Raw genomic sequence first — 24,203 nt, forward strand, 5'->3', positions numbered from 1 at the left:
TAAGCTTCTGGAACGCCTGGTCTACTCTCGCCTCATCAGCTATATCTCTGCTAACTCTCCTTGACCCCTTACAATCTAAATTCCACAAAAATGACCTCTAATGATCTCCTGACAGATCAAAGTAATGGTGACTGTAGAACCTGCTGAATTTATGGGGTGCCAGTTAGGGCCCTTTCACACCTGCATTCTTTTCTTCCGGCATAGAGTTCCGTCGTCGGGGCTCTATGCCGGAAGAATCCTGATCAGTTTTATCCTAATGCATTCTGAATGGAGAGAAATCCGTTAAGGATGCATCAGGATGTCTTCAGTTCAGGACCGGAAGGTTTTTTGGCCGGAGAAAATACCGCAGCATGCTGCGCTTTTTGCTCCGGCCAAAAATCCTGAACACTTGCCGCAAGGCCGGATCCGGAATTAATGCCCATTGAAAGGCATTGATCCGGATCCGGCATTAAGCTAAACGTCGTTTCGGCGCATTGCCGGATCCGAAGTTTAGCTTTTTATGAATGGTTACCATGGCTGCCGGGACGCTAAAGTCCTGGCAGCCATGGTAAAGTGTAGTGGGGAGCGGGGGAGCAGCATACTTACCGTCCGTGCGGCTCCGGGGGCGCTTCAGAGTGACGTCAGGGCGCCCCACGCGCATGGATGACGTGATCGCATGGACACGTCATCCATGCGCATGGGGCGCTCTGACGTCATTCTGGAGCGCCCCGGGAGCCGCACGGACGGTAAGTATACTACTCCCGCGCTCCCCACTACTACTATAACAACCAGGACTTTAATAGCGTCCTGGCTGCCATAGTAGCACTGAACGCATTTTGAAGACGGATCCGTCTTCAAATGCTTTCAGTTCACTTGCGTTTTTCCGGATCCGGTGTGTAATTCCGGCAAATGGAGTACACGACGGATCCGGACAACGCAAGTGTGAAAGAGCCCTTAATAGTAAATTAACAACAGCTACTGGATCTTCAGAGAGTGATGGGTGCCGGAGGCAATTAAACCTTTACACATGCAGTAAAGTCTTTTGCCATAAACGAGCACTACCTTACTGTCTGTATCCAGCACAGCCTTGGTTCCCTAGCTTCCATAAAAGTCTGGGGTCTTTCTCTCAGCGGTAGGCTTTTGGTTCAGTTGATCTCTGACAGATTTTGGTCTTAGGGGTGAGAATTCCCTGGACCAGGTTTCACTTTTGACCTACTTCTCAGTCGTTCACACGTGTACGTCTTGCCTCTAGCTTTTTTGACTAGGCAAGCCAGGGAGGCAGGTCCATCCTGTTTCCTGGCATCCTAACTAGGACTGCCAGGGCAAACTATATGTTGCCCATACATAACCACATGTGGTATTCACAATGCATTAGTGAAAAGAGAACGCTTTAGCATAAGAGTGCATAGACAATAAATCACAACATTGAACTCTTTAGCAGTAATCTTCTGGGTCACTGCAAGGGCAGTCCTGGGGGCCTTTCTTTTAAGCTTCTTGGTGATCATAGCAGTCTTCGGTCCCCTGACGCTGCATCACAGGGGCAACAATTAGCTTACAGAGGTAACCCCCTCCTTATGGAGACCCACTTAGGTGTCATGAACATTTATGTCGCCATCGCTGATGATGGTACAGGGTGTCTGTAAAGAGGTTTACAAGCGGGCACCAGACCGTAGCGAACACAGAAGCCAGGACTGAGCAATGGAGAGCAGATAAGTATGCTTCCCGTTACAGGTCTGACAAGGAGGGGGGGGGGGGAGCCAAAAAGCGGTAAAAAGCTGGAAGGACCCTTTCAGGGCTTTATGTATTTGAAGTGCATCCTCCTCATGACATGTACTCTTACATACCAATTTAAAAAAAGGCTATCTTAATCTCATGTATGCTAGATAAATGACATAAACCTTTCTTAAAGGGGTTGTCTAAGATAACTGTGACTGTTGCAGCCAATCACTGTCCTCAGCATTCTTCCACTTGCGGACAGGGATTGGCTGCAGTGGCGATGTCCCGAATCCTGGCACCTCACAGTTGGCACACCGTTTGCCGCCTCTCCTGTCTCTAAGAATACACCAGGGAGCTTGTTGAACTTTACTGTGGTCATAAATCATCTTAGAAGATCTTTCAGGAGAGGAGAGAGGGGACAGAGTCCGAGCTGTTAGACGAGTTCTCGGACAGATCTGACTGTGAATGGCATTCTGCAGCCTTCTATGTAACATGAGGCATAGAAGATGCAGAGACTAAACAAAGCAACATTTTTAATAAAACCCCATTACAAAAATGGTTTCAGGAAAAAATGCCCATTAAATTCTCCACATCCCTTTAATTAGACTGATGCAATGATATATCATTATGTCAGTTATTTGCTATTGGATTCTGGTTTCTGACTTCCTGAGCATAATGTTCTGGTATTACTACTGTGAGGCAGGGACAGGCCTCATGGTTGTTAGGCGAGATATATGGCAGGATTTGCTGTGTCTTCTCTCAGAATCGCCAGGTCTGAAGAAAGACCAGGTGCAGTAATCACCTGGGGATAAAGGAATCCTCAGAGTGAGAGGGGGTGGGGGACTTGCACACAGAAGGCTGGAGTGGCTCTGTGTGGTCTGAGCCAGGAGGGCTGAGAGACCACTATCCCCCAAGAGACCCTGGTGTGGGAGCAGCCTGGAGGCTGCTGGAGGTTGGGCTGGGAAAGCCGCATCTCATCACGGGTGTGAACTGTGGTACAATTTAGGTGAGTCAGGTAAACCTATGTGTTTAGTTAGGGCCCAGACGGGCAAGGTATTTTATTTTGGCTTTGTGTCTTTCTTTATGCCGTGTGCCACAATAAAGCACAGTTTGGCCCCTAAATCCTGGTGTCTGTGAAGAAATGTGTGATTGCAACCACCGGAAAAGAGCTAATCCCCCACACTACTTTAATGTATCATTACTGCACATGTAATATAATCTACTCCAGTGGCTCAAGAACTGGTGTAGGAAGGAGGGGTTTGGGTTCCTGGAGAACTGGGCCGACGTTTTTTTCGGCTGCAGGCTCTATCGTAGGGATGGGCTGCACCTCAATGGGGAAGGGGCAGCTGTGTTGGGGGAGAAGATGGCTAGAAGGTTGGAGGAGTGTTGAAACTAGGGACTGGGGGAAGGTAATTAGGTTATAGGATGGGAAGAGAGTGCAGATAGAGACCGGGGGCAAGGTAGTGAGACTGGGGGAGGAACGGAAGGAGGGACTAGAACAGTTCAGAAGGAAAGGTGTAAGGTAAAAAATATACATAAACCTCTTAATTGTATGTATACTAATGCCAGAAGCCTGACTAATAAAACTGGGGAACTGGAATTAGTGATGTGTGAGGAGGTCTATGACATAGTGGGAATAACTGAGACACGGCTGGATGATAGCTATGACTGGGCAGTTATTGTACAGGGTTACAGTCTGTTTAGAAAGGATCGTCAAAACCGGAGAGGGGGAGGGGTCTGCCGTTTATGTAAAGTCCTGTCTAAAGCCCACAGTCCGAGAAGATATAAGTGAGGGACATGAACATGTGGAGTCACTGTGGGTAGAAATACATGGAGGCAAAAACAATAATAAATTACTAATAGGAGTTTACTATAAGCCATGTAATATACCAGAGTCCACAGAAAATCTACTACTAAACGAGATGGACGAGGCGGCAAATCATAATGAGGTGGTTATTATGGGGGACTTCAACTACCCAGATATAGACTGGGAAACTAAAAGCTGTACATCTCATATAGGAAACAGGTTCTTGGCAATGACCAAAGACAATTACCTCTCCCAACTGGTTCAGGACCCGACTAGAGGGACGGCCATACTGGACTTAGTATTAACCGAATAGACCTTACAGAACAGATGTACAGGTTGGGGGGGGACACCTGGGAAATAGTGACCAGGGGTGGACTGAGAACCCTCAGGGCCCCCGGGCAAAATAAATCAAGGGCTCCCTTCCAGGCCCCAACCGTGCCCACCTCCAGCCACACCCATGTCCTGCCTCCAGCCACGCCCCTATCCCACCTCCAGCCACGCCCCTATCCCGCCTCCAGCCACGCACTACACAAAGATCAAAAGTGCAATAATTTATCAATCTGGGGCTCTGGCTGAGGGCGGCTGACACACAGTCAGTCAGCTCACCTCTAGGTAGGACCTGCGGCTGCACTCCTGTCTCCTGCTTCCCGCCGCCGCGGCACCGCTCATCGCGCCTCTGTGGCCTACCCTGAGCCCATGTTGCTGAGGCAGAGGGCATTGCCAGTGGCGGCCAGGCTACCTATCACAAGCAGCAGGCTGGGGACAGTGGCGGATCCAGGATTTAAAATTAGTCAGTGAGGTTGCAAAGTTACGCTCAGGTCCTAGTGACCACCTAATTTCAAAACAATTAATAGAATAGCGTAGCAACGTCCTGAGGGATTTCCCCGTTTGTCATATTCAAGTGGTCTCGGGAGGGGCACTTCCAGATTTTTTTCTGTCCGCCGCCACAAAACAATGGTGCTTATAGAACAGACTACACAGTGTAGAGGTATACTGTATTTTGTGTGGCACAGTGTAGAGGTATACTGTATATTGTGGGGCACAGTGTAGCGGTATACTGTATATTGTGGGGCACAGTGTAGAGGTATACTGTATATTGTGAGGCACAGTGTAGAGGTATACTGTATTTTGTGTGGCACAGTGTAGCGGTATACTGTATATTGTGGGGCACAGTGTAGCGGTATACTGTATATTGTGGGGCACAGTGTAGCGGTATACTGTATATTGTGGGGCACAGTGTAGCGGTATACTGTATATTGTGGGCACAGTGTAGAGGTATACTGTATATTGTGGGGCACAGTGTAGAGGTATACTGTATATTGTGTGGCACAGTGTAGAGGTATACTGTATATTGTGGGCACAGTGTAGCGGTATACTGTATATTGTGGGGCAACAGTGTAGAGGTATACTGTATATTGTGTGGCACAGTGTAGCGGTATACTGTATATTGTGTGGCACAGTGTAGAGGTATACTGTATATGTGGGGCACAGTGTAGCGGTATACTGTATATTGTGGGGCACAGTGTAGAGGTATACTGTATATTGTGGGGCACAGTGTAGAGGTATACTGTATATTGTGGGGCACAGTGTAGCGGTATACTGTATATTGTGGGGCACAGTGTAGAGGTATACTGTATATTGTGGGGCACAGTGTAGCGGTATACTGTATATTGTGGGGCACAGTGTAGAGGTATACTGTATATTGTGTGGCACAGTGTAGAGGTATACTGTATATTGTGGGGCACAGTGTAGAGGTATACTGTATATTGTGTGGCACAGTGTAGCGGTATACTGTATATTGTGGGGCACAGTGGAGAGGTATACTGTATATTGTGTGGCACAGTGTAGCGGTATACTGTATATTGTGGGGCACAGTGTAGCGGTATACTGTATATTGTGGGGCACAGTGTAGAGGTATACTGTATATTGTGGGCACAGTGTAGAGGTATACTGTATATTGTGTGGCACAGTGTAGAGGTATACTGTATATTGTGGGGCACAGTGTAGAGGTATACTGTATATTGTGGGGCACAGTGTAGAGGTATACTGTATATTGTGTGGCACAGTGTAGAGGTATACTGTATATTGTGGGGCACAGTGTAGCGGTATACTGTATATTGTGTGGCACAGTGTAGTGGTATACTGTATATTGTGTGGCACAGTGTAGAGGTATACTGTATATTGTGGGGCACAGTGTAGCGGTATACTGTATATTGTGGGGCACAGTGTAGAGGTATACTGTATATTGTGGGGCACAGTGTAGAGGTATACTGTATATTGTGGGGCACAGTGTAGAGGTATACTGTATATTGTGGGCACAGTGTAGAGGTATACTGTATATTGTGTGGCACAGTGTAGAGGTATACTGTATATTGTGTGGCACAGTGTAGAGGTATACTGTATATTGTGGGGCACAGTGTAAGGTATACTGTATATTGTGGGGCACAGTGTAGAGGTATACTGTATATTGTGGGGCACAGTGTAGCGGTATACTGTATATTGTGGGGCACAGTGTAGAGGTATACTGTATATTGTGTGGCACAGTGTAGAGGTATACTGTATATTGTGGGGCACAGTGTAGAGGGTATACTGTATATTGTGGGGCACAGTGTAGAGGTATACTTGTATATTGTTGGGGCACAGTGTAGAGGTATACTGTACTATTGTGGGGCACAGTGTAGAGGTATACTGTATATTGTGGGGCACAGTGTAGAGGTATACTGTATATTGTGGGGCACAGTGTAGAGGTATACTGTATATTGTGGGCACAGTGTAGAGGTATACTGTATATTGTGTGGCACAGTGTAGAGGTATACTGTATATTGTGTGGCACAGTGTAGAGGTATACTGTATATTGTGGGGCACAGTGTAGAGGTATACTGTATATTGTGTGGCACAGTGTAGAGGTATACTGTATATTGTGGGGCACAGTGTAGAGGTATACTGTATATTGTGGGGCACAGTGTAGCGGTATACTGTATATTGTGTGGCACAGTGTAGCGGTATACTGTATATTGTGGGGCACAGTGTAGAGGTATACTGTATATTGTGGGCACAGTGTAGAGGTATACTGTATATTGTGGGCACAGTGTAGCGGTATACTGTATATTGTGGGGCACAGTGTAGCGGTATACTGTATATTGTGGGGCACAGTGTAGCGGTATACTGTATATTGTGTGGCACAGTGTAGCGGTATACTGTATATTGTGGGGCACAGTGTAGCGGTATACTGTATATTGTGGGGCACAGTGTAGAGGTATACTGTATATTGTGGGGCACAGTGTAGAGGTATACTGTATATTGTGTGGCACAGTGTAGCGGTATACTGTATATTGTGGGGCACAGTGTAGCGGTATACTGTATATTGTGGGGCACAGTGTAGAGGTATAATGTATATTGTGTGGCACAGTGTAGAGGTATAATGTATATTATGTGGCACAGTGTAGCGGTATACTGTATATTGTGGGGCACAGTGTAGATGTATAATGTATATTGTGTGGCACAGTGTAGCGGTATACTGTATATTGTGGGGCACAGTGGAGAGGTATTCTGTATATTGTGTGGCACAGTGTAGCGGTATACTGTATATTGTGTGGCACAGTGTAGCGGTATACTGTATATTGTGGGGCACAGTGTAGCGGTATACTGTATATTGTGGGGCACAGTGTAGAGGTATACTGTATATTGTGTGCACAGTGTAGAGGTATACTGTATATTGTGTGGCACAGTGTAGCGGTATACTGTATATTGTGGGGCACAGTGTAGCGGTATACTGTATATTGTGGGGCACAGTGTAGAGGTATACTGTATATTGTGGGGCACAGTGTAGAGGTATACTGTATATTGTGGGGCACAGTGTAGAGGTATACTGTATATTGTGGGGCACAGTGTAGCGGTATACTGTATATTGTGTGGCATAGTGTAGAGGTATACTGTATATTGTGTGGCATAGTGTAGAGGTATACTGTATATTGTGTGGCACAGTGTAGAGGTATACTGTATATTGTGGGGCACAGTGTAGAGGTATACTGTATATTGTGGGGCACAGTGTAGAGGTATACTGTATATTGTGGGGCACAGTATAGCGGTATACTGTATATTGTGGGGCACAGTGTAGCGGTATACTGTATATTGTGGGGCACAGTGTAGCGGTATACTGTATATTGTGGGGCACAGTGTAGCGTTATACTGTATATTGTGTGCACAGTGTAACGGTATACTGTATATTGTGGGGCACAGTGTAGCGGTATACTGTATATTGTGTGGCACAGTGTAGAGGTATACTGTATATTGTGGGGCACAGTGTAGCGGTATACTGTATATTGTGGGGCACAGTGTAGCGGTATACTGTATATTGTGTGGCACAGTGTAGCGGTATACTGTATATTGTGGGGCACAGTGTAGGCTATATGTGTATAACATAAACATATTCCACATGAACACTTACAGTTACTTGGTCCTTGGGGATCTCGGACGCCACTTCCACACTTTGGCCGGGGGCTCGGCGGAGCTGATGTTGTGTTTTATCCTAATGAGAAAGATTTCTAATAAGGATTTGGAGAAGGGGCAGAGGGATAGCAGAGCAGGGAGAGGCTGGTGCTGCTACTAGGGGGTCATACCATGGGGGAGTAATAAAGCCCCCCCCAGTAGAAATAATTCTCCTTATAATGTGACAGTGCAAAAAATACCCCCTTGTAATGCCCCCAGTTGAGCTAATGTCCCCATAGTGCCCCCATAATGTCCCAGTATAAAATACCCCTATATAGTGCCCCTAGTAAGTCCCCCCGTAGTGCTCCACACCCTCCTTCCTCCTAGTGGCCCCCATAATGTGCCAGTATAAAATGCTCCAGTAGATGCCCTCAGTGTCCACCATAATTTGCAAGTATAAAATACCCCTTCTTAGTGCCCCCCGTACATGATCCCATAGTACTCCTCTCCCCCTTCCCCATAGTACCCACCATAATGTGTCCCAGTATAAAATTGTACTGTACAGAGCGCCCATATAAAATACCCCTTCTTAGTGCCCCCCCGTACATGATCCCATAGTACTCCTCTCCCCCCTTCCCCATGGTACCCACCATAATGTGTCCCAGTATAAAATTGTACTGTACAGAGCGCCCATATAAAATACCCCTTCTTTGTGGCCTCAGTAGATGCCCCTATAGTGCCCCCAATCATGTGCCAGTATTAATAACAGTCCCCCCGTGCCAGTATTAATAACAGTCCCCCCGTGCCAGTATTAATAACAGTCCCCCCGTGCCAGTATTAATAACAGTCCCCCCGTGCCAGTATTAATAACAGCCCCCCGTGCCAGTATTAATAACAGCCCCCCCGTGCCAGTAATAACAGCCCCCCCGTGCCAGTAATAACAGCCCCCCCGTGCCAGTAATAGCCCCCCTGTGCCAGTAATAGCCCCCCTGTGCCAGTAATAGCCCCCCTGTGCCAGTAATAGCCCCCTGTGCCAGTAATAGCCCCCCTGCATGCCAGTAATAGCCCCCCTGCATGCCAGTAATAGCCCCCCTGCATGCCAGTAATAGCCCCCTGCATGCCAGTAATAGCCCCCTGCGTGCCAGTAATAGCCCCCCTGCATGCCAGTAATAGCCCCCCTGCATGCCAGTAATAGCCCACTGCGTGCCAGTAATAGCCCCCCTGTGCCAGTAATAGCCCCCCTGCATGCCAATAATAGCCCCCTGTGCCAGTAATAGCCCCCTTGTGCCAGTAATAGCCCCCCCTCATGCCAGTAATAGCCCCCCTGCGTGCCAGTAATAGCCCCCTGCGTGCCAGTAATAGCCCCCCTGCATGCCAGTAATAGCCCCCTTGTGCCAGTAATAGCCCCCTTGTGCCAGTAATAGCCCCCCTGCATGCCAGTAATAGCCCCCCTGCATGCCAGTAATAGCCCCCCTGCATGCCAGTAATAGCCCCCCTGTGCCAGAAATAGCCCCCCTGCATGCCAGTAATAACAGCATTGTATATATATAAAAAAAAACACACATACTTACCTCCATGTCAGCGATGCGATGCAGGCCTCTTCTGGCCTGTATCCAGCGCTGTATGGCTCAGGCGGCGCGATGACGTCATCGCGCCGCCTGCGCCGGCCTCTGATAGGCTGCCGGCCTGGTGTGCCTGCAGCCTATCAGAGGAAGGGAAAGGGACACGCCTCTCCCTTCCCTGCCGCAGCACAGGCAGGCATCTGTATCGCTGTCCTGAGGACAGCGATACAGATGACTGGAGATGAGCGCTTCCACAATGGAAGCGCTCATCTCCCTGTGCTCCGCCAGCTCCGCACCGCACAACCCAAAGGCCGGCCGGCGGGCCCCCTCACTGGCCGGGCCCTCGGACCACGTCCGATGTGCCCGACCGCTCAGTCCGCCCCTGATAGTGACCATAAAGTAATAACCTTCCAATTATCATTCAAAAGAGTGTTTCTTCAGGGAGGAACAAAAATACCAAACTTCAAAACAGCAACATTTTGTCAACTAAGAGAGGCCATAGGCCTAACTAAGGCTACTTTCACACTAGCGTTCGGGCGGATCCGTTCTGAACGGATCCGCTCATATTAATGCAGACGGAGGCTCCGTTCAGTACGGATCCGTCTGCATTAATAACTTTAAAAAAATTCGCAAGTGCGCAAGTGCGAAAGTAGCCTGCGCGGATCCGTTCAGACTTTCAATGTAAAGTCAATGGGGGACGGATCCGCTTGAAGATTGAGCCACATTGTGGCATCTTCAAACGGATCCGTCCCCATTGACTTACATTGAAAGTCTGGACGGATCCGCACGGATCCGCACGCCTCCGAACGGCCAGGCGGACACCCCAACGCTGCAAGCAGCGGTCAGCTGTCCGCCTGTCCGTGCGGAGGCGAGCGGAGCGGAGGCTGAACGCCGCCAGACTGATGCAGTCTGAGCGGATCCGCCTCCATTCAGACTGCATCAGGGCTGGACGGCTGCGTTCGGGTCCGCTCGTGAGCTCCTTCAAACGGAGCTCACGAACGGAAACCCGAACGCTAGTGTGAAAGTAGCCTAACTGGGACAAAGTCCTCAAAAATAAAAATACAGCCTAAGCATCCTAAAATCTAATTGTGAGAGGTACATACCTTCTGAAAGCTTACGGAACAAGAAGAAACCAATGTGGATAAATAGAACTGTAAAGAAAGCAATAAATGACAAAAAGAAAGCATTTAAATCACTAAAACAGGAGGGTAGCGAGGAAGCACTGAAAAAACTATAAGGGAAAAAATGTAATTAGTCCAAAAAAAATTAAAGCGGCCAAACTAGAGACCGAGAGATTAATTGCCAAAGAGAGCAAAACTAACCCCAAAATGTTCTTCAATTATATAAATGTTAAAAAGTATAAATCTGAAGGTGTCGGCCCTTTAAAGAGTAATGAGGGGGGAGTCGCAGAGAGCGACGAGGAGAAAGCAAAGCTGTTAAATATTTTTCTCTCCAATGTATTCACTGATGAAAATAAACGGTCAGATGAAATGCAGAAAGTAAATGTAAATTCCCCATTAAAAGTGTCCTGTCTGACCCAGGAAGAAGTACAACAGCGTCTTAAAAATATTAAATAGACAAATCGCCAGGACCGGATGACATACACCCCCGTATCCTAAGGGAATTAAGTAATGTCATAGCCAGACCCTTATTTCTGATATTTGCAGACTCTATACTGACAGGGAATGTCCCACAGGACTGGCGCAAAGCAAATGTGATGCCAATATTTAAAAAGGGTCCAAAAACAGAGCCTGGAAACTATAGGCCGGTAAATTTAACATCTGTTGTGGGTAAACTGTTTGAAGGTTTTCTGAGAGATGCTATATTACAGCATCTCAACAGAAATAAGCAAATAACGCCATATCAGCATGGCTTCATGAGGGATCGGTCATGTCAAACTAATCAGCTTCTATGAGGAGGTAAGTTCTAGACTTGACAGCGGCAAATCAATGGATGTCGTATATCTGGACTTCTCCAAAGCATTTGACACTGTACCACATAAAAGGTTAGTATATAAAATGAGAATGCTTGGACTGGGAGAAAATGTCTGTATGTGGGTAAGTAACTGGCTCAATGATAGAAAACAGAGGGTGGTTATTAACGGTACACACTCAGATTGGGTCACTGTCACTAGTGGAGTACCTCAGGGGTCAGTATTGGGCCCTATTCTCTTCAATATATTTATTAATGATCTTGTAGAAGGCTTGCACAGTAAAGTATATTTTTTTGCAGATGACACTAAACTGTGTAAAGTAATTAACACTGAAGAGGACAGTATACTGCTACAGAGCGATCTGGACAGATTGGAGGCTTGGGCAGATAAGTGGCAGATGAGGTTTAACACTGACAAATGTAAGGTTATGCACATGGGAAGGAATAATGCAAGCCACCCGTACATACTAAATGGTAAAACACTCGGTAACACTGACATGGAAAAGGACCTAGCAATTTTAATAAACAGCAAACTAAGCAGTAAAACCCAGTGTCAGGCAGCTGCTGCCAAGGCCAATAAGATAATGGGTTGCATCAAAAGGGGCATAGATGCCTGTGATAAGAACATAGTCCTACCACTTTACAAATCACTAGTCAGACCACACATGGAGTACTGTGTACAGTTCTGGGCTCCTGTGAACAAGGCAGACATAGCAGAGCTGGAGAGGGTCCAGAGGAGGGCAACTAAAGTAATAACTGGAATGGGGCAACTACAGTACCCTGAAAAATTATCAAAATTAGGGTTATTCACTTTAGAAAAAGACGACTGAGGGGAGATCTAATTACTATGTATAAATATATCAGGGGTCAGTACAGAGATCTATCCCATCATCTATTTATCCCCAGGACTGTGACTGTGACGAGGGGACATCCTCTGCGTCTGGAGGAAAGAAGGTTTGTACACAAACATAGAAAAGGATTCTTTACGGTAAGAGCAGTGAGACTATGGAACTCTCTGCCTGAGGAGGTGGTGATGGTGAGTACAATAAAGGAATTCAAGAGGGGCTTGGATGTATTTCTGGAGCGTAATAATATTACAGGCTATAGCTACTAGAGAGGGGTCGTTGATCCAGGGAGTTATTCTGATTGCCTGATTGGAGTCGGGAAGGAATTCTTTTCCCCTTAAGTGGGCAAAATTGGCTTCTACATCACAGTTGTTGTTTTTTGCCTTCCTCTGGATCAACTTGCAGGATAACAGGCCGAACTAGATGGACAAATTTCTTTTTTCGTCCTTATATACTATGTTACTCCAAACCTTTTATATGAAACACACAGAGAGAATGCACCAAACAGATATAACACTGACTATGCTGGCAAGACATAAATGAAGGTATTAAAAGCTGAGACTTTTGCCAATATATTCCAGTCATGGAGATATCGGAGCCCATCATGCACCACGTCACGGTTCTCAGCATGGCAAGGGGTCCTAAACGCTGCTCTAACTGTGGTGTGAACACGGTCTGAAGGTGATGTAATTCAGCTCGCAGCCAAGCTCCCCACAAATGCCGAGCATGTATACTGCGGTAGTACTATGTGAATGAAGCCAGGCCGCGAGCCACACCCACAGCAGACCATGTGATGGAGGTTACCAGGTGCAAAAGAGTGTTAGAATGCCAAGTAAAGGCAAACGCACTCAAATCTAACAAGGCAGAAAACCTTTTAGTTTACAGTATTCCTTTCCCTAAAACTTTCAGCGGTTCTACTATTTATCTTTAGCTGCATTCTACCAAAGCAACACTAGAGGGCAGCAGAGGCTGTTAAATGGTGTATGTGGTGAATCCAATGCCCTTTAGATAGTCTAAGCAGTCTTACAACGATGCCTTATTCACACGTCATTGATTGGCTACATGCACACGACCGTTCCGTTTTTTGCGGTCCATAAATCGCAGATCCGCAAAACACGGATGGTGTCCGTGCTCGTTCAGCAATTTGCCTTTAATTAAACTGCTTATTCTTGTCCGCAAAGCGCAGACAAGAATAGGACGTTATATTTTTTTTTGCGGGGCTACGGATTCGAACAGCACACGGAGTGCTGTCCGCATCTTTTGCGGCCCCATTAAAGTGAATGGGGCTGCATCCGAGCCGCCAAAACTGCGGCTCGGATGCGGACCAAAACAACGGCCATTTTGGGCCAAAATCAGGTGAGGCTCTAAACACAGAACAGGAGCAGATCTTTCCCTTAGGGTCCATTCACACGTCCGTTGTTTCTTTCCTGATCTGTTCAGTTTTTTGCGGAACAGATCTGGACCAGTTGCGTACCCATTCATTTTCATTGGGTCCTGAAAAAAATTGGACAGCACAATGTCCGATTTTTTTCAGGACCCATTGAAAATGAATGGGTACGCAACTGGTCCAGATCTTTTCCGCAAAAAACGGAACAGATCAGGAAAGAAACAACGGACGTGTGAATGGACCCTTATATGTGCAGACTCCAATCCTGGTTTTGGCTCACAATCACTAATGTGTGAATAAGGCAGGATGAGTATTTTTTTATATCAATGCCCAGGTATGTTTCAGGCAATATCGACACTCCAATATAACATCAAGAAAACGAAAAAAATATATCTATTTAAAACAAGTCCAATAAAATGTAAGTATCATAGATGCAGGGGCGGACTGGCCATAGACTCAACTGGAAGTTTCCCTTTGGCAGCCGGGTAAATAACCATCTGACGCCTCTAGCATTAACGCTTGGAGCGTCACAGATTTATGTATTTATTTATTATGTTATTTTATGCACTTATATTGCGCTACTATATTCCGCAGCGCTTTACAGACATTATTGTCCCCAATGGGGCTCACAATCCAAGGTCCAGGCTGGCGGACGCAAGTGCCCTCTTGAATTTAACAATACAGATTCAGTTTAGTTCTGCTGCTGGGAACCGGAGGTGACCGCTCCCTGCCCCGCTCTGCATCATTACAGGCCACAAGCCACTAGGCCTGAGACATATGAGGCAGTAGGATGACGCAGATGGTCACAAAGCCACAACGTCAGCGACGCACAACGGCCAGAGGTCCCTTAAGGTAAATGCTTTTCGTGACGCCAGTTACAGTGAAGCAACAAGGGGACAGGGCCCCTTTTTAGTGATTCTGTGGTAGATGGTAGCCAGGTGTAGGATAGCTTATAATGTTCCTTAAAGGATAACTGTCATATTTATTTATTTTTTTGCTACAGTGTAGGACAAGTGATAGGTAACAATTTTGCAATAGACTTTATTTAGCCAAAACGTTTATTTTTGGTAGAAAACTGGGGCTGAAATGGCACTGTTCAAAAGAGCGTTGCTAAGGGCCATCCGTCCATTAGAAAAGACGGGCTGTGCAGACGCTGTGCTTCTGAAGCGTGCTTCCCTGGGAGACAGAAGGCTGGGCACAGGAGTCTTAGGAGTTAAAATTACATTTATATTCCCCCTTTCTATGCAATCTAATGCTCCGTTACATTCACTGACCTGCGATCCCTGTGATAATAATTCATGAATAGTGATGCACAAACATCTGCCGGCACGGTTCGCGAACGGGTCCGTGGCGGGTCCCATTCATTTTAAAGGCAGGCGAACCTGAAAAACCTTCAGCTCATATTTGCAGCCAATAAATAATTACTAGAAGTGCACAAATAGTCCCACAACATGGACAGTGACATACCAGATGTATTATTCGAAAAAAAAAATCAATGCGAAATATCGGCAATTCAATTTTCGTGTACGCGCATGCGCAAATGCACTATACAGTACCGAAATGCACTATAAAGAAAGTATATTCGTTTATAACACCCTGCTTCAATCAGTTATTTTGGGGGGGGGGGCGAACCTTAGAGGGAGAGTTAGAATGGAAAGAATGGTTCCATTCTCTTTAACTGTAGCTCTGCCATGCTTCCTGCCACCTTCTGGTGAACCAGGTAAATTACATGAGCAATAACAGTTACAAGAAATAAATATGCACAGTGTTTAGGACCTGAAATAAATACATAGATGACATGTCATTAGACCATTGGAGATAGTATCGGGGTGCGGAAGTGGTAATGGAACTCCGGGACATTACACAAGCACCTGCGCCTGGGTGCAGGGATCTCTGGCCACATGATCGCAGCACAGAACAGAACTGAGTATTAGAATTTTTTATATTTTTTTTATACTTGGCCTTTTGGGGAGCATAAAGAGCACTCTGGGGGGCATTGATATGGTTCCTAGGAGCATTTTTTATTACTGTCAGCACTACAGAGACACTGTTTTAATACTGAGACACTTTAGGAGGAATTACTGGGGTCATTTTAATACTGGCATAGTTGCTAACTGTCTCGAATTTGGCAGAACCGTTCCTGCAAATTTGCACTGTCCTGGGCCAAAAAAATAACCGCCCCTAAGTGGGTGTTCCCAGGGGTGGGGCTTAGATGCCCCAATTTTACCAACTGTAACGTTGGTAAGCATTTACTAGGACACTTTTAATACTGGGACATATTAGGGATTGTGTCACTACATTTATCATGTAGAGAAGGGGTAATACAAGGCACTTACTAATGTATTGTGATTGTCCATATTGCTTCCTTTGCTGGCTGGATTAATTTTTCCATCACATTATACACTGCTTGTTTTCAGGGGTTACGACCACCCTGCAATCCATTAGTGGTGGTTGTGCTTGCACACTATAGGAAAAAGCGTCAGCCTCTCTGGTGGCTGGGACTGTGGGGGCACATATAAGCTGGTACCTTTTCCTATAATGTGCAAGCATGACCACCACTGATGGATTACAGGGTGGTCGTAACCATGGAAACAAGCAGTGTATAATGTGATGGACAAATAAATCCAGCCAGCAAAGGAGGCAATATGGACAATCACAATACATTAGTAAGTGTCTTGTATTAACTTTCTCTACATGATAAATGCGACTTACTGAAGTGAGAGGACCACTTTAATACTGGAAGCACTATAGGAGGCATTGCTGGGGGCAGGATGGTGGCATTTTTAATACTGACACACTTTTGGGTACATTACCGGGCACTATAGTGGACATTATTATTACAAGGAGCACTACAGGGTGCATTATTATTACTGGCGACACTATTATTATTATTTATTATTTAAGCGCCATTCATTCCATAGCGCTGTACATATGATAAGCGGTGCACATACATAATACAGACAATTGCACTAATCATAAACAAGATGAGTTACAAACTGGTACAGAAGGAGAGAGGGCCCTGCCCGTGAGGGCTTACAATCTACATGGTATGGGAGAAGGACACAGTAGGTGCGGGTTGGGTTGGTCATGGCGGTATAGAGGCAGCAGGGTCATTGGTTGTAGACTTGTCTGAAGAGGTGGGTTTTCAGGTTTCTTTTGAAGGATTCCACTGTAGGTGAGAGTCTGATGTGTTGGGGTAGCGAGTTCCAGAGTATGGGGGATGCACGGGAGAAATCTTGGAGTCGATTGTGGGAAGAGGCGATAAGAGGAGAGGAGAGAAGGAGGTCTTGTGAGGATCGGAGAGTGCGTGTGGGGATGTATCGGGAAAGTAGCTCAGAGATGTAGGGAGGGGACAGGTTATGGACGGCCTTGTATGTGTTTGTCAGTACTTTGAAGTGGATTCGTTGGGCAATGGGGAGCCAGTGAAGGGATTGGCAGAGGGGAGAGGCAGAGGAGTAATAAGGTGAGAGGTGGATTAGTCGGGCAGCGGAGTTGAGGATAGATTGGAGGGGTGCGAGGGTGCTAGATGGAAGGCCACAGAGGAGAATGTTGCAGTAGTCTAGGCGGGAGATAATGAGGGCATGTACGAGCATTTTCGCAGATTCAAAGTTAAGGAAAGCACGGATGCGGGAGATGTTTTTGAGTTGGAGGCGGCAGGTGGTGGAAAGGGCTTGGATGTGCGGTCGGAAGGAAAGGGCAGAATCTAAGGTCACTCCAAGGCAGCGGGCTTTTTTGACTGGGGATAATGTGCAGCCATTGATCGTGATAGATAGGTCTGTTGGGGGGGTTGAACAAGATGGGGGAAAGATTATGAATTCTGTCTTATCCATGTTAAGTTTAAGAAAGCGAGAGGCGAAGAAGGATGATATAGAAGATAGACATTGTGGGATTCTTGATAGTAAGGTGGTGATGTCTGGACCAGAAAGGTAGATTTGTGTGTCATCAGCATAGGAGTGATACTGAAAGCCATGGGACTCTATGAGCTGTCCCAGGCCAAAAGTGTAGATTGAGAAGAGCAGGGGTCCTAGGACAGAGCCTTGCGGGACACCAACAGAGAGGGCATGAGACGAGGAGGTGGTGCGGGAGTGGGAGACGCTAAACGTCCGGTCTGTGAGGTATGATGTGATCCAGGAGAGAGCCAGGTCAGTGATGCCAAGAGATGAGAGAGTTTGCAACAGAAGGGTGTGGTCAACAGTGTCGAAGGCAGAGGACAGGTCAAGGAGAAGGAGGACAGAGTATTGTTTCTTGGTTTTGGCTGTCAGTAGGTCATTGGTGACTTTGGTAAGGGCAGTCTCGGTCGAGTGGTGGGTTCGGAAGCCGGATTGTAGGCGGTCAAAGAGGGAGCAAGAGGAGAGGTGGGAGGACAGTTCAGAATGGACATGTTGTTCAAGTAGCTTTGAGGCATACGGAAGAAGTGATATGGGGCGATAACTGGACAAGGAAGATGGGTCAAGTGAAGGCTTTTTGAGGATGGGTGTAATGGTAGCATGTTTAAAAGCAGAGGGGAAGACACCAGAGTTTAGTGATAGATTGAAGAGATGAGTTAGGGCTGGGATAAACACTGGGGTGAGGTTAGGGATGAGGTGGGATGGGATCGGGTCAAGTGCACAGGTGGTGAGATGTGATCTGGAGAGTAGAGTGGAGAGTTTTTCTTCTGTAATGGTGGAGAAGCGGGTTTTAGGGGGAGAGGACCGAGCAGATGTGTAGAGGGTCTGTGGGGACTGTGTAGTAAAGCTTTCTCTGATGTGGACTATCTTTTGTTTGAAATATTTGGCAAAGTCCTCAGCTGAGAAGAGAGGAGAGGGTGGGGGCGCTGGGGGGCGGAGAAGGGAGTTAAAAGTGCTAAAAAGTTGTTTAGGGCTGTGTGACAGGGAAGATATGAGAGATGAGAAGTAGGCCTGTTTTGCATCAGCGAGTGAGGATTTGAATATGAGAAGGGATTGCTTGTATGCAGTGAGATGATCTATAGAAGGGGATTTTTTCCATCGTCGCTCAGCAGCCCTGGAAGCTTGTCTGAGTTTCTTGGTCAGGTTGGTGTGCCAGGGTTGTCTGTTGATTTTCCGGATTTTGTTATGTGTGAGGGGGGCAACAGTGTCCAGAGCTGTACTTATTGTGGTGTTGTATAGGGTGGTAGCAGCTTCTGGGTCTTGGAGGCAACAGATGGTAGAGAGTGGGAGAAGAGAGTCAGAAAGCAAGCGAAGGTCGAGATGTTTAAGGTTCCTGCGGGGGTGTGCTGGTGTGTGGACCGGGGGGGCTACAGAAGAGACCAGTGAAGAGAAGGTGAGTAGGTTGTGGTCGGATAGGGGGAGAGGCGAGTTAGAAAGGTTAGATAGGGAGCAAAAGCGGGTAAAGATCAGATCCAGAGTGTGACCATCTCTGTGGGTGGGAGCTGAGGACCACTGTGATAGGCCGAAGGAGGAAGAGAGCGACAGGAGTTTAGAGGCGGCCGAGTGGCAGGTGTCAATAGGGATGTTGAAGTCACCCATGATGATAGTGGGGATGTCGGCAGAAAGAAAGTGTAGTAGCCAGGTGTTGAAGTGGTCAAGAAAGATGGTTGCTGGGCCTGGAGGGCGGTAAATGACAGCTACTTGAAGGTTGGAGGGAGAGTAGATGCGAACAGAGTGTACTTCAAATGAGGTGAGCGTAATGGAGGGTGGCAGTGGAGTTGGGCTGTAGGAGCAGGTGTCTGATAGGAGAATACCAACTCCTCCACCATGTTTGCAGCCGGGGCGGGGGGTGTGAGTGAATTGAAATCCACTATAAGAGAGTGCAGCAGGGGAGGAGGTGTCTGAGGGTGTCAGCCATGTTTCTGTGAGACCCAGAAAGGAAAGGTTTTGAGAGATAAACAGTTCGTGAATGTACGACAGTTTGTTACGGACAGAGCGCTGCGTTCCATAATGCTCCTGCAAGAGGAGCCAAAGGGGCAGGGGTCAGAGGAATGGTAATTAGGTTTAAGGGGTTGCAGGAATTTGTAGAAAGAGATTTGTAGTGGGACATGGAGGTGATGGTGGGGATTTGCTGAGGGGGTCCTGGATTTGGAGAGATATCACCAGCAGTAAGGAGAAGCAGAGAAAGTGTTAATAGGTGAGAATAAGAGAGGGCATGAGGTGTGTGTGTGTGTTTTGGAAGGAAGTGTTTTATGTTTGCAAACAGGTTTGTGCAAGCTATCAGATGAGAAGGTAAGATGGAAGAAGAGATGAATAGTTCCTTGCTGGGTGAATGGATGTGGGGGTATTTCAGGAGGTTGTGGAAAGGTAGGAGGAGTAAGAGGAAAAATTTAAACATTGTTTGCATTGACTATGCCTAATTACCTGTGGTCCCCTTCTGGTCCAATTCTGGTATAATTCAGACTGTGCACTTAAGGAGTTGCACTTGAGAGGTTGCATGTGGAAAGACCAAGGTCTGGAATACCATGGATCTTAGATTTATACCACTCAGTGATCAATCAGGTGTGACCAAGAGGGGAGGGGGCTACATATGGACTAATCAAGGGAGGGCCAGATACAGGGGTGAAGTAGTGTAAACAAATACTCAAGAAATCCAGCAGGAAAAGAGACATTAATAGTTCAATGCGAACATACCAGGGTTTAGAAGGAGAGATGAAAGGGGGTGGACAATATCAGACTGGGAAAGCTGGGTGTAGCAGTAAGCTTCAATGCGAACATACCAGGGTTTAGAAGGAGAGATGAGAGGGGGTGGACAATATCAGACTGGGAAAGCTGGGTGTAGCAGTAAGCTTCAATGCGAACATACCTGAAGATGAGAGATGAGAGAATTGGGTGATGGTCAGTAAGCAGTGATGACAAAGTGGAATATCCATAATATTACATTCTGGTATAATTCAGACTGTGCACTTAAGGAGTTGCACTTGAGAGGTTGCATGTTACAGTATGGGGCATTATTACAGTATTATTACAGTATGTTGTCTGCAGTATAGTATTAGGGGGCACTACAGGCTCAGTATGGGAGTGACAACACGATGTGAAGTTTGTAGTGAGAAGATGTGGAGGAGGATGGAAAAGTGAGGAACCTGAGGTTTCTATGTGACAACCTCTGCAGAGACAAGACGAGGCTAAAATAAATAGTCATGGTGGTCTTGTCTGGTCTGAATAAAGGGGAACTATATCGGAGAAGACGTGGCTGCATGTAATAGGTATGTAGTGCTGTATTCTCCTGTTGAAGGTAGGGCTGGCTCTGTGCGGTGGCCACGTCTCCACCTCCTTTTCTGGATCTTAATTGGAGACAACTGGAGGAGGAGGATAGAATGTGGCATCTGGTACTTGCCACTACATAGGGACAGATTCTGAGGAGGCATCTCCTGTGGCTCGGGAATTATATTGTGCTGCACTGTGGTATTTGCTTCTTTAAGTACCACAATGCAGCAATATTCCCTCTTCACAGCAGCAAAGTCTTTCTGCCATAAACGAGCACAATACCTTGCTGTCTGAATCCCATGCACGGCCTTGTTGGTTCTGGACCTTCTAAGATGTCTATCTCCTTCTCTAAGTGATACCCTGTTGGTGAGGTATCCTTTCTGGCAGCTGTAGTCTCAGGGATGAAGATTCTGTGGACACGGGCCTGGTCTGCAGGAACTCTGTCACATGTTCTTCCTGTAGCTCGGCCCAGTCCATCACCCTGGAAACCTAACTAAGCTGCCAATAGTCATATGTTGCCCATACATTGCCATTAAGTATACAAAGTACATAGAACCATAAGTGTTTTAACATTCAATCACAATACTGTATTTCACTTAGTAATGCTAAATTAACCATTTACAGTAGTCCACTAGGGCACTGCATATGCGCTTCTCCTGAAAACATGGTTGGCTCAAGTCAACAAGAGTGAGAGCCACTTCGCTATGTCTCATACTGGGGGCAAGGGAGGGCATAGTGGGGTCTCCTCTTTGTAATGTCAGTATATCCTTGTGGCCTTAAAGGGGTTGTGTCACTTCTGCAAGTGGCATTTTTCATGTAGAGAAAGTGAATACAAGGCACTTACTAATGTATTGTTTTTACCCATATTGCTTCCTTCGTTGGCTGGATTCATTTTTCCATCACATTAGACACTGCTCGTTTCCATGGTTACGACCACCCTGCAATGCAGCAGTGGTGGTCGTGCTTGCACACTATAGGGAAAACCCCTGGCCTCTCCGGTGGGAGCGCACATAGGCTGGTGCTTTTTTTCTATAGTGTTCAAGTATGACCACGGCTGCTGGTTTGCAGAGTGGTTGGAACCATGGAAACGAGCAATGAATCCAGCCAGCGAAGGAGGCAATATGGATAATCACAATACATTAGTAAGTGCCTTGTATTAACTTCCTCTACATGATAAATGCTATTTGATGTAGTGACACAACCCCTTTAAGGTCGCTCCATTGACTTACAGCACATAATAATTTCAGACATAAAAATATTCAAAATACAACTCCTAGGCAGACCTATGTGTCTCCATGGTAACAGACTGCAAACAAAGTGTAGTCATAAATTGCAGCCATGTGTGACTTTTTGGTGGATTTTGTGAGGAGGCAAAGACAGATGTTGAGGGAAACAAGAATCTACCACGTCTCAGAGAAGCTTTACTTAGGGACTAGCCCGGTCCTAGGGACACTGTAGATAGTACCGTGACTTGCACTGCTGTATTTTGGGGTCTCTGGGGTTGGTGCCCTTTAGGGGCCCTGTAGTTGGCACTGTTATAGGAGCACTTAGTATTAAGTCAAATTAATAAAATATTCTGTAAGATTCCTTCGAGTCGTCTCCACCTTGTTTGGTAATTTGAATTAGAAAAGAAAACATTATTACCCGGTGATAACACTGAGTACTTAGCAGCTGGAAGGTGATAATATGGTGCGATAGCAGAAGCCTGACATGTGCCGAGCAGCTTCACGTGTAAGAGGAGGCTCAGCAACAACCTGCTGTACGTAGAGATCTGTGCTCCCGTCTATCCACAGATGCACTACAAGTTCACACTTTCAGGATCCGAGGAGCATTTAGGCACAGATCGCTGCAGTATGAAATCCTTGAGGTGAGTAATGCTTATTTTATATTTTTTTTAAGGTGTTTTGCAGGACTTAGATACTGGTGACCTAAACTCAGCATCAATAGTAATGAGCAAATCCATTCTTATGAATCGAATGCATAAAAAAATAAAAATTAATCAGCCTGCTTGAGCAGCGAGGGGGATTGACCTGATGCTCAAAAGACTCCTCTTGCACCAGAGCTGTTGCTCCAAGTAGCAGTGCAAGCGCAGAGGGTGCTACCTGGACAGCTCAGATGACGACTGCACGTGTGCCGTCACTCTAGACGTGAGTGAGATGTCCAGCCTCGTCAATCAAGAGGGAAAGTATTGAGCAGCGGGGCCAGCCCCTCACTGCTCAAGCAATGAATTTAATTAGTACGAATTGATCCGGTCATCAATATCAGATCAGCGTCAGACTGGGGTCCCTTGGGCCCACCAGAGGAAATTACTCTCAGGGACCAAACCCCATCTCATCAGTAAAGTCCAATTGATTCAAGACATAGACACCAGCGGACAGTGATTAGCTAAAGAGGAAAGTCCTTATACAATTTTTCTCTTCTTGGGCATTTAGGACCCATTATGGCTCCATAGACTGGGCCCACCGGAGAATTCTCTGGTGGGCAGGTCCCACCCTGCTCGGCACTCCCACCGATCAGCTGCAGCTATACAGTGGATGGAGAGAGAAGCAGAAGGCTCCGTCCACCGTACAATTTCTGCCACCAGCGTACTGCAACTCACTTGACAACTACTACACAGTGGATGGAGCCGTCAGCTTCCGACTCCATACACTGAATAGTTCTCGGAGCTCACAGCTGCCCGAAGCAGCCAATTGTAGAGGTGTGGGCAGTTGGACTCCCACCGATCTGATATTGATGGCTAGAGAAGGCCTTGCGGTTCGCCCGGCGGTCGTTTTGCGGCGAACTTTGCTCGTTCGCTGTTTACCGAACAGGCGAACATATGGCGATGTCCGCCGGCGCCGTATTCCTTGCATAGTGCAGAACTTTGACCCATGACACATCCATCAGGTGGTACAGGACAGCCAATTAAAACGTTTCAGCACATGGACACACCCCCTACCTTATAAATAAACCTGATCTGGCCGCCATTTTACATTCAGTCTTTTGCCAGTGTAGGGAGAGGTTGCTGTGTGGAGCAGGGACAGGCTGTTAGAGACACCAAACGCTAGTTAATAGGGCCACAAAAGTCCTTTTAAGGACTGGTATTGGTGTGCTATCGATACGTGTGACTTACTGAGGGGTGTGATATACTTATAATATACTTTCCAACATAGAAAGTATATTATAGTGCATTTGTATTGTGCAGCAGTTGTTCTGCTGTGATACCGCAGCTATATAGAGGGACAAGCGCTATCGGAACAACTAATTGCAACTGGTGTGATATACCTGTTGCCCCCCAAAAAATCTGATTGAAGCAGGGTTGCGATATACCTATAATATTATTTCTATATAGTGCATTTGTATTGTGCAGCATTTGTGTGCGGTTCTGCTGAGATACCGCAGCTATACAGAGGG

This window comes from Bufo gargarizans, chromosome 3 (genome assembly GCF_014858855.1).
Source record: "Bufo gargarizans isolate SCDJY-AF-19 chromosome 3, ASM1485885v1, whole genome shotgun sequence".
In the NCBI taxonomy this organism is placed as follows: Eukaryota; Metazoa; Chordata; class Amphibia; order Anura; family Bufonidae; genus Bufo; species Bufo gargarizans.